Source organism: Hyperolius riggenbachi, chromosome 9 (genome assembly GCF_040937935.1).
Source record: "Hyperolius riggenbachi isolate aHypRig1 chromosome 9, aHypRig1.pri, whole genome shotgun sequence".
Taxonomy (NCBI): Eukaryota; Metazoa; Chordata; class Amphibia; order Anura; family Hyperoliidae; genus Hyperolius; species Hyperolius riggenbachi.
This window is the reverse complement of record NC_090654.1, coordinates 293,537,025-293,551,458: the sequence shown is the minus strand read 5'-3', so window position 1 is coordinate 293,551,458 and position 14,434 is coordinate 293,537,025. Positions and strand designations below refer to the sequence as shown.

The window sequence follows — 14,434 nt, the reverse complement described above, 5'->3', positions numbered from 1 at the left end:
GCAGAACCGCGCAATATATACTGCAGGGGACAAAAGCTACGCAGAACCGCGCAATATATACTGCAGGGGACAAAAGCTACGCAGAACCGCGCAATATATACTGCAGGGGACAAAAGCTACGCAGAGCCGCGCAATATATACTGCAGGGGACAAAAGCTACGCAGAACCGCGCAATATATACTGCAGGGGACAAAAGCTACGCAGAGCCGCGCAATATATACTGCAGGGGACAAAAGCTACGCAGATCCGCACAATATATACTGCAGGGGACAAAAGCTACGCAGAACCGCGCAATATATACTGCAGGGGACAAAAGCTACGCAGAACCGCGCAATATATACTGCAGGGGACAAAAGCTACGCAGAACCGAGCAATATATACTGCAGGGGACAAAAGCTACACAGAACCGCGCAATATATACTGCAGGGGACAAAAGCTACGCAGAACCGCGCAATATATACTGCAGGGGGACAAAAGCTACGCAGAACCGCGCAATATATACTGCAGGGGACAAAAGCTACGCAGAACCGCGCAATATATACTGCAGGGGGACAAAAGCTACGCAGAACCGCACAATATATACTGCAGGGGACAAAAGCTACGCAGAACCTCGCAATATATACTGCAGGGGACAAAAGCTACGCAGAACCGCACAATATATACTGCAGGGGACAAAAGCTACGCAGAACTGCGCAATATATACTGCAGGGGACAAAAGCTACGCAGAACCGCACAATATATACTGCAGGGGGACAAAAGCTACGCAGAGCCGCACAATATATACTGCAGGGGACAAAAGCTCAGCAGAACCGCACAATATATACTGCAGGGGACAAAAGCTACGCAGAACCGCGCAATATATACTGCAGGGGGACAAAAGCTATGCAGAACCGCGCAATATATACTGCAGGGGACAAAAGCTACGCAGAACCGCACAATATATACTGCAGGGGACAAAAGCTACGCAGAACCGCGCAATATATACTGCAGGGGACAAAAGCTACGCAGAGCCGCACAATATATACTGCAGGGGACAAAAGCTACGCAGAACCGCGCAATATATACTGCAGGGGACAAAAGCTACGCAGAACCGCGCAATATATACTGCAGGGGACAAAAGCTACGCAGAACCGCGCAATATATACTGCAGGGGACAAAAGCTACACAGAACCGCGCAATATATACTGCAGGGGACAAAAGCTACGCAGAACCACGCAATATATACTGCAGGGGGCAAAAGCTACGCAGAACCTCGCAATATATACTGCAGGGGGCAAAAGCTACGCAGAACCGCACAATATATACTGCAGGGGACAAAAGCTACGCAGAACCGCGCAATATATACTGCAGGGGACAAAAGCTACGCAGAACCGCGCAATATATACTGCAGGGGACAAAAGCTACGCAGAACCTCGCAATATAAACTGCAGGGGGACAAAAGCTACGCAGAACCATGCAATATATACTGCAGGGGACAAAAGCTGCGCAGAACCGCGCAATATATACTGCAGGGGACAAAAGCTACGCAGAACCGCGCAGTATATACTGCAGGGGGACAAAAGCTACGCAGAACCATGCAATATATACTGCAGGGGGACAAAAGCTACACAGAACCGCGTAATATATACTGCAGGGGACAAAAGCTACGCAGAACCGCACAATATATACTGCAGGGGGACAAAAGCTACACAGAACCGCGTAATATATACTGCAGGGGGACAAAAGCTACGCAGAACCGCGCAATATATACTGCAGGGGGACAAAAGCTACGCAGAACCGCACAATATATACTGCAGGGGACAAAAGCTACGCAGAACCGCGCAATATATACTGCAGGGGGCAAAAGCTCAGCAGAACCGCGCAATATATACTGCAGGGGACAAAAGCTACACAGAACCGCGCAATATATACTGCAGGGGACAAAAGCTACGCAGAACCACGCAATATATACTGCAGGGGGCAAAAGCTACGCAGAACCTCGCAATATATACTGCAGGGGGCAAAAGCTACGCAGAACCGCACAATATATACTGCAGGGGACAAAAGCTACGCAGAACCGCGCAATATATACTGCAGGGGACAAAAGCTACGCAGAACCGCGCAATATATACTGCAGGGGACAAAAGCTACGCAGAACCTCGCAATATAAACTGCAGGGGGACAAAAGCTACGCAGAACCATGCAATATATACTGCAGGGGACAAAAGCTGCGCAGAACCGCGCAATATATACTGCAGGGGACAAAAGCTACGCAGAACCGCGCAGTATATACTGCAGGGGGACAAAAGCTACGCAGAACCATGCAATATATACTGCAGGGGGACAAAAGCTACACAGAACCGCGTAATATATACTGCAGGGGACAAAAGCTACGCAGAACCGCACAATATATACTGCAGGGGGACAAAAGCTACACAGAACCGCGTAATATATACTGCAGGGGGACAAAAGCTACGCAGAACCATGCAATATATACTGCAGGGGGACAAAAGCTACGCAGAACCGCGTAATATATACTGCAGGGGACAAAAGCTACACAGAACCGCGTAATATATACTGCAGGGGGACAAAAGCTACACAGAACCGCGTAATATATACTGCAGGGGGACAAAAGCTACGCAGAACCATGCAATATATACTGCAGGGGACAAAAGCTACGCAGAACCGCGCAATATATACTGCAGGGGACAAAAGGTACGCAGAACCGCGCAATATATACTGCAGGGGACAAAAGCTACGCTGAACCACGCAATATATACTGCAGGGGACAAAAGCTATGCAGAACCGCGCAATATATACTGCAGGGGACAAAAGCTATGCAGAACCGCGCAGTATATACTGCAGGGGGACAAAAGCTACGCAGAACCGCGCAATATATACTGCAGGGGGACAAAAGCTACGCAGAACCGCGCAATATATACTGCAGGGGGCAAAAGCTAAGCAGAACCGCGCAATATATACTGCAGGGGACAAAAGCTGCACAGAACCGCGCAATATATACTGCAGGGGACAAAAGCTACGCAGAGCCGCGCAATATATACTGCAGGGGACAAAAGCTACACAGAACCGCGCAATATATACTGCAGGGGACAAAAGCTACGCAGAACCGCACAATATATACTGCAGGGGACAAAAGCTACGCAGAGCCGCGCAATATATACTGCAGGGAACAAAAGCTACGCAGAACCGCGCAATATATACTGCAGGGGGACAAAAGCTACGCAGAACCGCGCAATATATACTGCAGGGGACAAAAGCTACGCAGAGCCGCGCAATATATACTGCAGGGGACAAAAGCTACACAGAACCGCGCAATATATACTGCAGGGAACAAAAGCTACGCAGAACCGCACAATATATACTGCAGGGGACAAAAGCTACGCAGAGCCGCGCAATATATACTGCAGGGAACAAAAGCTACGCAGAACCGCGCAATATATACTGCAGGGGGACAAAAGCTACGCAGAACCGCGCAATATATACTGCAGGGGACAAAAGCTACGCAGAGCCGCGCAATATATACTGCAGGGGACAAAAGCTACACAGAACCGCGCAATATATACTGCAGGGAACAAAAGCTACGCAGAACCGGGCAATATATACTGCAGGGGACAAAAGCTACGCAGAGCCGCGCAATATATACTGCAGGGGACAAAAGCTACGCAGAACCACGCAATATATACTGCAGGGGACAAAAGCTACGCAGAACCGCACAATATATACTGCAGGGGACAAAAGCTACGCAGAACCGCGCAATATATACTGCAGGGGACAAAAGCTCAGCAGAACCGCACAATATATACTGCAGGGGACAAAAGCTACGCAGAACCGCACAATATATACTGCAGGGGACAAAAGCTACGCAGAACCGCGCAATATATACTGCAGGGGACAAAAGCTACGCAGAGCCGCGCAATATATACTGCAGGGGACAAAAGCTACGCAGAGCCGCGCAATATATACTGCAGGGGACAAAAGCTACGCAGAACCGCGCAATATATACTGCAGGGGACAAAAGCTACGCAGAGCCGCGCAATATATACTGCAGGGGACAAAAGCTACGCAGAGCCGCACAATATATACTGCAGGGGACAAAAGCTACGCAGAGCCGCGCAATATATACTGCAGGGGACAAAAGCTACGCAGAACCGCGCAATATATACTGCAGGGGACAAAAGCTACGCAGAGCCGCGCAATATATACTGCAGGGGACAAAAGCTACGCAGACCCGCACAATATATACTGCAGGGGACAAAAGCTACGCAGAACCGCGCAATATATACTGCAGGGGACAAAAGGTACGCAGAACCGAGCAATATATACTGCAGGGGACAAAAGCTACGCAGAACCGAGCAATATATACTGCAGGGGGACAAAAGCTACGCAGAACTGCGCAATATATACTGCAGGGGACAAAAGCTACGCAGAACCGCACAATATATACTGCAGGGGACAAAAGCTACGCAGAACCGCGCAATATATACTGCAGGGGACAAAAGCTACGCAGAGCCGCACAATATATACTGCAGGGGGCAAAAGCTACGCAGAGCCGCACAATATATACTGCAGGGGACAAAAGCTACGCAGACCCGCGCAATATATACTGCAGGGGACAAAAGCTACGCAGAGCCGCACAATATATACTGCAGGGGACAAAAGCTACGCAGAACCGCGCAATATATACTGCAGGGGACAAAAGCTCAGCAGAACCGCACAATATATACTGCAGGGGACAAAAGCTACGCAGAACCGAGCAATATATACTGCAGGGGACAAAAGCTCAGCAGAACCGCACAATATATACTGCAGGGGACAAAAGGTACGCAGAACCGCGCAATATATACTGCAGGGGACAAAAGCTCAGCAGAACCGCACAATATATACTGCAGGGGACAAAAGCTACGCAGAACCGCGCAATATATTCTGCACGAGACAAAAGCTACGCAGAACCGCACAATATATACTGCAGGGGACAAAAGCTACACAGAGCCGCACAATATATACTGCAGGGGGACAAAAGCTCAGCAGAACCGCACAATATATACTGCAGGGGACAAAAGCTACGCAGAACCGCGCAATATATACTGCAGGGGTACAAAAGCTACGCAGAACCGTGCAATATATACTGCAGGGGACAAAAGCTACGCAGAGCCGCACAATATATACTGCAGGGGACAAAAGCTACGCAGAACCGCGCAATATATACTGCAGGGGACAAAAGCTACGCAGAACTGCACAATATATACTGCAGGAGACAAAAGCTACGCAGAACCGCGCAATATATACTGCAGGGGACAAAAGCTACGCAGAACCGCGCAATATATACTGCAGGGGACAAAAGCTACACAGAGCCGCGCAATATATACTGCAGGGGACAAAAGCTACGCAGAACCGCGCAATATATACTGCAGGGGGACAAAAGCTACGCAGAACCGCACAATATATACTGCAGGGGACAAAAGCTACGCAGAACCGCGCAATATATACTGCAGGGGACAAAAGCTACGCAGAACCGCACAATATATACTGCAGGGGGACAAAAGCTACGCAGAACCGCGCAATATATACTGCAGGGGACAAAAGCTACGCAGAGCCGCGCAATATATACTGCAGGGAACAAAAGCTACGCAGAACCGCGCAATATATACTGCAGGGGGACAAAAGCTACGCAGAACCGCGCAATATATACTGCAGGGGGACAAAAGCTACGCAGAGCCGCGCAATATATACTGCAGGGGACAAAAGCTACGCAGAACCGCGCAATATATACTGCAGGGGGACAAAAGCTACGCAGAGCCGCGCAATATATACTGCAGGGGACAAAAGCTCAGCAGAACCGCGCAATATATACTGCAGGGGGCAAAAGCTACGCAGAACCGCGCAATATATACTGCAGGGGACAAAAGCTACGCAGAACCGCGCAAAATATACTGCAGGGGACAAAAGCTACGCAGAACCGCGCAAAATATACTGCAGGGGACAAAAGTTACGCAGAGCCGCACAATATATACTGCAGGGGACAAAAGCTACGCAGAACCGCACAATATATACTGCAGGGGACAAAAGCTACGCAGAAGTGTATATATATATATATATATGCAAAATTGAAGATTATGGGGTAGCACTAACCCCACTATAACTGTCTTCAATATTTTCCTTATAGTTTTTTCACAAAACAGTGTAAATGTTCTGACTGCAATTCCGCTTGTTGGAGGCTCACAAAATGAATGTTGTGAGACTGCCACTTTCAGCCTCTGGGGGGCGGTGTGCAATGTGACATTACTGTCTGCTGCCTTGATGTGGGCGGGGTTTACCTGTCCTTAGAAACTCTCAATAGATTTTTCACATCCTGGAAAGGAGGGGGCAGACAGCAGCAATAATCTGACTGAGGGAGCAATAATCTCTTTCCCACCAGCCACTGAGCCAAAATGCAGCACAAATGATCACCCCTCAGTGAGAGGCTGCTACACAAACAGCTTTAAAGCTGAATGATCGCAAATATCTTCTGTTATAAGAAGGCAACTTATATTGAGCATCGCTTTTTGTAAAGAGGGCTTTACGGTCTTTCTTAGGCCATTATCATACCCCAACTTCTTGAGATGAGAAAGAGGGACACTTAAGCCACACCCTTGCCACACCCCTAATCACGCCCCGTCACATCCCTAGTCACGCATATAATAGAGATTTCATAGGAAAAATATGTTATTTTATAATTCAAACCACACTGGTCCTATCTATCCTGGTTCATTTTCCTTTATTTTAACATTTTAAAATTAAGTAATTTATCAATTTAAAGGATGGGAATAAAGTTTACAGTCAATCAAACACATTTTTAGTAGAGAAATATATGTATTTACATAGAAAGAGGGACAAAGTCCTGAAAGAGGGACAAATGAGGAGGAAACAGGGACAGAGGGACAGGGCTCCCAAAAAGCTATGCATTATACTTTCCTAGTGGTTCTGGGTCAATTATCTGGTTATTCAATGTCTAAAATAAAACTGTAAACTTTTTGAGACGTACTGTAGTGTTTGACAAGTGCACCCTCTGGCTTGAATCCTCTCTGAATCCCTCACCTGAGGCAAGCATTGCAGATGGACCAGGTGATTTGACTTCCCTGATCCGCCTGCTCTCATGCAAGGTGTGCTTCAGGAAAGTCAGCGAAGCCATCTCCCGCCTTTCTGTCTCTAACAGGTGCTCATTTTCACCTCATTAGCTTTATGTAATGACACAGCCATCATTATGCAAACCTGCACTCTTGCTCACCCAGTAATCCAGCTATCTTCTTCCTCCACAATCCTGCAAGTCCTGGCTTGACGATTCTGCTCGAAAGGACGTGATCTACCTGCGGAATAATTAGGGATTTACAGCTCTGCCTCTTCTGATCTCACAGAGAGCTCACGTTTGATTCCGCAGGATTGAATGTCCCACGCTGGACTCCAGCTATGGAGGATTGATAGGATCAGCACCCCTCAGTAGGCCGCTAAGGACATGTGGATGCAGTGAGATCAGCGCCCCCAGCACCCCTCAGTAGGCCGCTAAGGACTTGTGGTTGCAGTAAGATCAGCACCCCCAGCACCCCTCAGGAGGACGCTAAGGACTTGTGTATGCAGTAAGATCAGCACCCCTCAGTAGGCCGCTAAGGACTTGTGGTTGCAGTGAGATCAGCACCCCCAGCACCCCTCCCAGCATCTAGCTATGGAGGATTGATAGGATCAGCACCCCTCAGTAAGCCGCTATGGACTTGTGGATGTGGGCAGATCAGGCTTGGATAGAATCGTAAATTCGCTGTCATATCGGATTCATATTTATGGTTCTGGCTCACATGGAACTTTGCATGTAAGTTTGGTTATCCTACAAGGAACGTGCAGGATTCAGGCAGAAGGTAAGTCCCTGCTCCATTAGCTCTGTTGAGGTTATTTTATTTTGAGTAGCTATTACTACTATTGTTGTTTTTTGTAGTTATCTGTTTGTATAGCTCTGCCTCAATTTCTGCAATGCTTCACAGAGGACAAAGGACAATCCGTGTCACTGGTCCTTCACTATCTAATGCCACCAATCTAGCAGAGATTAATTAAAGGACCACTGTCGCAAAAAAGTAGGCAGTTAAAATCGGACAGAACTGACAAGGTTTGAGCCAGTCCACCTCCTCATGGGGGATTCTCAGGGTTTTCTTTGTTTTCAACAGCATTTTCTGAAATGCTGTCAGTTCTGTCAGATTTTAAAGAGGAACTCCAGTGAAAATAATGTAATAAAAAAAAGTGCTTCATTTTTACAATAATTATGTATAAATGATTTAGTCAGGGTTTTCCCATTGTAAAATCTTTCCTCTACCTGATTTACATTCTGACATTTATCACATGGTGACATTTTTACTGCTGGCAGGTGATGTCAGTGGAAGGAGATGCTGCTTGCTTTTTAGGCATTTGTAAACAGCTGTTATTTCCCACAATGCAACAAGGATCCCACAGTGTGATGTCAAGACCTCAGTGCTGTGAGGTGCTGACATCACCCTTCGGGAGGGGTTTCACCACAATATCAGCAATACAGCGCCCCCCTGATGATCCGTTTGTGAAAAGGAAAAGATTTTATATGTAAAAGGGGGTATCCGCTACTGATTGGGATGAAGTTCAATTCTTAGTCACGGTTTCTCTTTAACTGTCTACTTTTTTGTGATAGTGGTCCTTTAAGATGTAATGATGCCCTAAGCAAGGTAGTAGATTTGACCCCGCCCCCCCCTGGGGTCCTTTTGGTAAGCTAAAGTGGAGAGAGGTCAGAGAAGGTGACTGGTGGGCCCCTTGACACCCACTAGGCCCCAAGCACCTGCCTAGGTTGCCTGGTGGATGATCCTGCTCTGCAATCTAGGATCACGTGTGGAGGAAGTCGATGCAGTCTGGATGTTAGAATATACTGTGCAAGCAGTGGTATAGGAATAGGGGTTGCAGACATTGTCAGTGCACCAGGGCCCCTGCTGCAGAGGGTTCACTTAGGGCCCTGCAGCTATGCTGACTCTTTATTGATATTAAAGAAGCACTGTAAGGACATGTAGCAGAATGTAATAAATTATTCAGGATAACCAGTGGCGTAGAAATGGGGGTGCAGAGGACCGCACGCACCAGGGTGCATGAACCAGAGGGGTCCACTAGGGACTCTCCTTCAGCCATCTTATTAGCTTTTCATTAGTGCTGTGCTGGTAATGATCACCTCTATAGGTGCATAGTGGTAATCCTTAACAAACTGTACTCTGTTACACCTCTCTCATACTGTAGCTTTCTCCTCCCCTGCTTACAGCTCTCTGACACTGCACTGTCCCCTCCCCTGCTTACACCTCTCTGACACTGCAGCTGTCCCCTCCCCTGCTTACACCTCTCTGACACTGCTGCTGTCCCCTCCCCTGCTTATACCTCTCTGACACTGCTGCTGTCCCCTCCCCTGCTTACACCTCTCTGACACTGCAACTGTCCCCTTCTCTGCTTACACCTCTCTGACACTGCAGCTGCCCCCTCCCCTGCTTACACCTCTCTGACACTGCAGCTGTCCCCTCCCCTGCTTACACCTCTCTGACACTGCAACTGTCCCCTTCTCTGCTTACACCTCTCTGACGCTGCAGCTGCCCCCTCCCCTGCTTACACCTCTCTGACACTGCAGCTGTCCCCTCCCCTGCTTACACCTCTCTGAAACTGCAGCTGTCCCCTCCCCTGCTTACACCTCTCTGACACTGCAGCTGCCCCCTCCCCTGCTTACACCTCTCTGACACTGCAGCTGTCCCCTCCCCTGCTTACACCTCTCTGACACTGCAGCTGTAGCCTCTCCTGCTTACACCTCTCTGACACTGCAGCTGTCCCCTCCCCTGCTTACACCTCTCTGACACTGCAGCTGTCCCTATCCCCTGCTTACACCGCTCTGACACTGCAGCTGTCCCCTCCCCTGCTTATACCTCTCTGACACTGCTGCTGTCCCCTCCCCTGCTTACACCTCTCTGACACTGCAGCTGTCCCCTCCCCTGCTTACACCTCTCTGACACTGCAGCTGTCCCCTCCCCTGCTTATACCTCTCTGACACTGCAGCTGTCCCCTCCCCTGCTTACACCTCTCTGACACTGCATCTGTCCCTATCCCCTGCTTACACCTCTCTGACACTGCAGCTGTCCCCTCCCCTGCTTACACCTCTCTGACACTGCAGCTGTCCCCTCCCCTGCTTACACCTCTCTGACACTGCAGCTGTCCCCTCCCCTGCTTACACCTCTCTGACACTGCATCTGTCCCTATCCCCTGCTTACACCTCTCTGACACTGCAGCTGTCTCCTCCCCTGCTTACACCTCTCTGACACTGCAGCTGTCCCCTCCCCTGCTTACACCTCTCTGACCCTGCAGCTGTCCCCTCCCCTGCTTATACCTCTCTGACACTGCTGCTGTCCCCTCCCCTGCTTACACCTCTCTGACACTGCAGCTGTCCCCTCCCCTGCTTACACCTCTCTGACACTGCATCTGTCCCTATCCCCTGCTTACACCTCTCTGACACTGCAACTGTCCCCTTCTCTGCTTACACCTCTCTGACACTGCAGCTGCCCCCTCCCCTGCTTACACCTCTCTGACACTGCAGCTGTCCCCTCCCCTGCTTACACCTCTCTGACACTGCAGCTGTCCCCTCCCCTGCTTACACCTCTCTGACACTGCAGCTGCCCCCTCCCCTGCTTACACCTCTCTGACACTGCAGCTGTCCCCTCCCCTGCTTACACCTCTCTGACACTGCAGCTGTAGCCTCTCCTGCTTACACCTCTCTGACACTGCAGCTGTCCCCTCCCCTGCTTACACCTCTCTGACACTGCAGCTGTCCCCTCCCCTGCTTACACCTCTCTGACACTGCAGCTGTCCCTATCCCCTGCTTACACCGCTCTGACACTGCAGCTGTCCCCTCCCCTGCTTATACCTCTCTGACACTGCTGCTGTCCCCTCCCCTGCTTACACCTCTCTGACACTGCAGCTGTCCCCTCCCCTGCTTACACCTCTCTGACACTGCAGCTGTCCCCTCCCCTGCTTATACCTCTCTGACACTGCAGCTGTCCCCTCCCCTGCTTACACCTCTCTGACACTGCAGCTGTCCCCTCCCCTGCTTACACCTCTCTGACACTGCATCTGTCCCTATCCCCTGCTTACACCTCTCTGACACTGCAGCTGTCTCCTCCCCTGCTTACACCTCTCTGACACTGCAGCTGTCCCCTCCCCTGCTTACACCTCTCTGACCCTGCAGCTGTCCCCTCCCCTGCTTATACCTCTCTGACACTGCTGCTGTCCCCTCCCCTGCTTACACCTCTCTGACACTGCAGCTGTCCCCTCCCCTGCTTACACCTCTCTGACACTGCATCTGTCCCTATCCCCTGCTTACACCTCTCTGACACTGCAGCTGTCCCCTCCCCTGCTTACACCTCTCTGACACTGCATCTGTCCCCTCCCCTGCTTACACCTCTCTGACACTGCAGCTGTCTCCTGCCCTGCTTACACCTCTCTGACACTGCAGCTGTCCCCTCCCCTGCTTATACCTCTCTGACACTGCTGCTGTCCCCTCCCCTGCTTACACCTCTCTGACACTGCAGCTGTCCCCATCCCCTGCTTACACCTCTCTGACACTGCAGCTGTCTCCTCCCCTGCTTACACCTCTCTGACACTGCAGCTGTCCCCTCCCCTGCTTACACCTCTGACCCTGCAACTGTCCCCTCCCCTGCTTATACCTCTCTGACACTGCTGCTGTCCCCTCCCCTGCTTACACCTCTCTGACACTGCAGCTGTCCCCTCCCCTGCTTACACCTCTCTGACACTGCATCTGTCCCTATCCCCTGCTTACACCTCTCTGACACTGCAGCTGTCCCCTCCCCTGCTTACACCTCTCTGACACTGCATCTGTCCCCTCCCCTGCTTACACCTCTCTGACACTGCAGCTGTCTCCTCCCCTGCTTACACCTCTCTGACACTGCAGCTGTCCCCTCCCCTGCTTACACCTCTCTGACCCTGCAGCTGTCCTTGGTAGGTTTTGGGGCTCCATATCAATCGAGTGCTTGGGGCCCCATGTAAAACTCACACTGGAGCCCCAAGCTCCTTAGTTAGGCCACTGAGAATACCCGATTTTATGGTAATTTTCCTGGTTTCAGTATCAGAAACACCTACTATAAATTCCTGTACGTTGGTATGTAGCCCCATCCTCCCAGTGATGCTTAGCCTAGGCTGTTTAGCTATGTGGAATTTTCCTCCCAGAGCAATTCCAAGAGATCAGGCATTATTGTGAAAATTCTAAGACACAAACACTCTGCAGAGATCACCTGGCAGAACTAGAGATGTCACAATCTGTAATACGTTTCAGAATATAAATCGGGGGAGAGGAAAGATTTTGCAACAGGGCAACGCCAACTATATGATTTATCAATTAATATTTTAAAGGTTAAAATGGGTTGGGTGGAGGGAGAGAGAGGAATAAGGGGCCACAGAGATGGAGGCTCTTGGTGAGACAATTTGCATAGTGGAGGAGGGAGTTGGGGGCAGGTGTGACTTTTTACTGGGGCCTCCGACTCTGTAGCTACCCAGCCTCCAAACTAGATAATGACCTGCCCCAGGCAAAGCAGAACTTAAAATGCATATTTTTTTTAAAAACCTATGACCTTCTGATGTTGATTTCGAAACAAGGGGGTTATGTACGGTTTCCTGTTGCTGCAACTCACCTACATCATGCAGAGCACATGGCAGGAAGCCTGCTGTAACAAGTCCGACCTCTTCAGCCTTCCAAACAGGAAGTGACATCACAGGGCTCCTTTTATAAAGAGCACAGATTCTGAGATTTGATCCTTTTTTTTTTTTTCACTTTTTCTAAATCTTGTTCACCAGTTTATTTAGGGTACATGAAGGAGAGAACAAGCATTTTTTATGGGTTAAAGTGAACCTTAACTAAGTTCTAAGAAAAAAAGTTTCATTTACCTGCAAAACATCCTTTCCCATGCGGTCACTCACCGGTCACCTGATCCCCCGCCGTGGCTCAGTTTCAGCCAGTCCTGGAGCCAGTGCACCTGCCCGGCCCTGGCTATGCGTGTCCTCGATGGCGCACTACACGTACCCAAGTTTAAAGTATGCATACTGCACATGCCCAGGTCGGCCACAGGGAGGGACGGGAGTGCGATCGAGGACGCGCATGGCCAGGGCCGCGCAGGTGCACTGGCTCGGGGACTGGCTGAAACTGTGCCACGGCGGGGGATCGGAAGATCATGGAGTGACGGCATGGGACAGGATGTTTGCAGGGGGCTGGGGGAAGCCACAAGTAAAAAAACTTTGTGGAACAGCTTGCAAGACCGCGACTTCTAAGAGATCCGCAAAAATGCTTACAATATAAAGAAACGCTTCAAAATATTCTCTCTTTTGGTACAAAATCACACGTCAAAACATCGGGGAGTTTCACCAACCTCCGAGTCTTTTCAACTAGAAGCCTAACTGGAAAACATAGGGCCCCCAGCAAAACCTTTAATGGGGCTACTTTCTCCCCCCCCCCCCCCCCCCCCCAACATTCCCACCCCTCTGATGACCTCTGCAGCCTGAGGCCCACCTGCCAGGGCCCATCATGACTTCCCCATAACAATTATGGCTACAAGAGCCCCTTGTTGGGACCCCCACAGCGCAGGGCCCTCCTGTGACTGCAGGCGCTGCTCTCCCAGTAGGGTACGCCTTCAACCCTTTCCAATATTTTTTCATCCACATCCTCCCCAAAACGTATTTTTTAAATTTCAACGTAATTTTTTTTCCAGTGTGCTGGGAGGGGGTGCGTTTCATGGGCCATTGGTATTTGCTGTGGCAGCCGTGATCTGGAGGGTCTGTATCTCCTCCCACTGGAGCAGGGAAGTGACCTGACATCTGTGGCCGGAGGCAGGGCCAGAGCCAGCTTGCGTGCTGCAGGTCCCGCCCTTTGCATGTGCGCCAGAATAATTTTGTTATTACGCGGAGACTGTGTGGTGCTGGAGAGGTTTGACATAGTCTGTGCCAAACTAGATCTGGCAATGGTGTCCATAGGGATTAGCCCAAATGTACACATAATCCTACCTAATACGAGACAAGTGTCGCTGCATACACTGTCTCTGTGTCCCTGGGTCCATACTTTTTGTTGCTACGCATGTGCGCAGCACGGACCGTTGGGACAGGAGGACTGGGCCAGTCAGCTGGGTGGGTGTGTGCGCGGGTGGACGGGTGCGCATGTGCAGCGGGTGCGCGTGTGCACGTGCGGCGGTAATACGCTAAAGCCCTAGGCTAAGGTGGCTAGTATATACTGTATATATTACGCGACACATCAGCGGGAGATGAGGCTTGCGGTGATTAGAGTGTTGTACACAGGGCTGCTCATCAGGATTCCGGATATCCGGGTAACCCGGATATCCAAACTTTTTTACGCTATCCAATTCGGATAGCG

General features: G+C 50.1%; 1 protein-coding gene across 1 annotated transcript in view; it reads left to right on the top strand.

The window, feature by feature from the left end:
- Positions 1-7,423: 7,423 nt before the first annotated feature.
- FRMD6 (FERM domain containing 6) overlaps positions 7,424-14,434 on the top strand; it is a 331,867-nt gene continuing 324,856 nt past the window's right edge. Inside the window, exon 1 of the mRNA XM_068254762.1 lies at positions 7,424-7,883. The gene's annotated coding sequence lies outside the window, so the exon portion shown is untranslated. The remainder of the gene's footprint in view (positions 7,884-14,434) is intronic.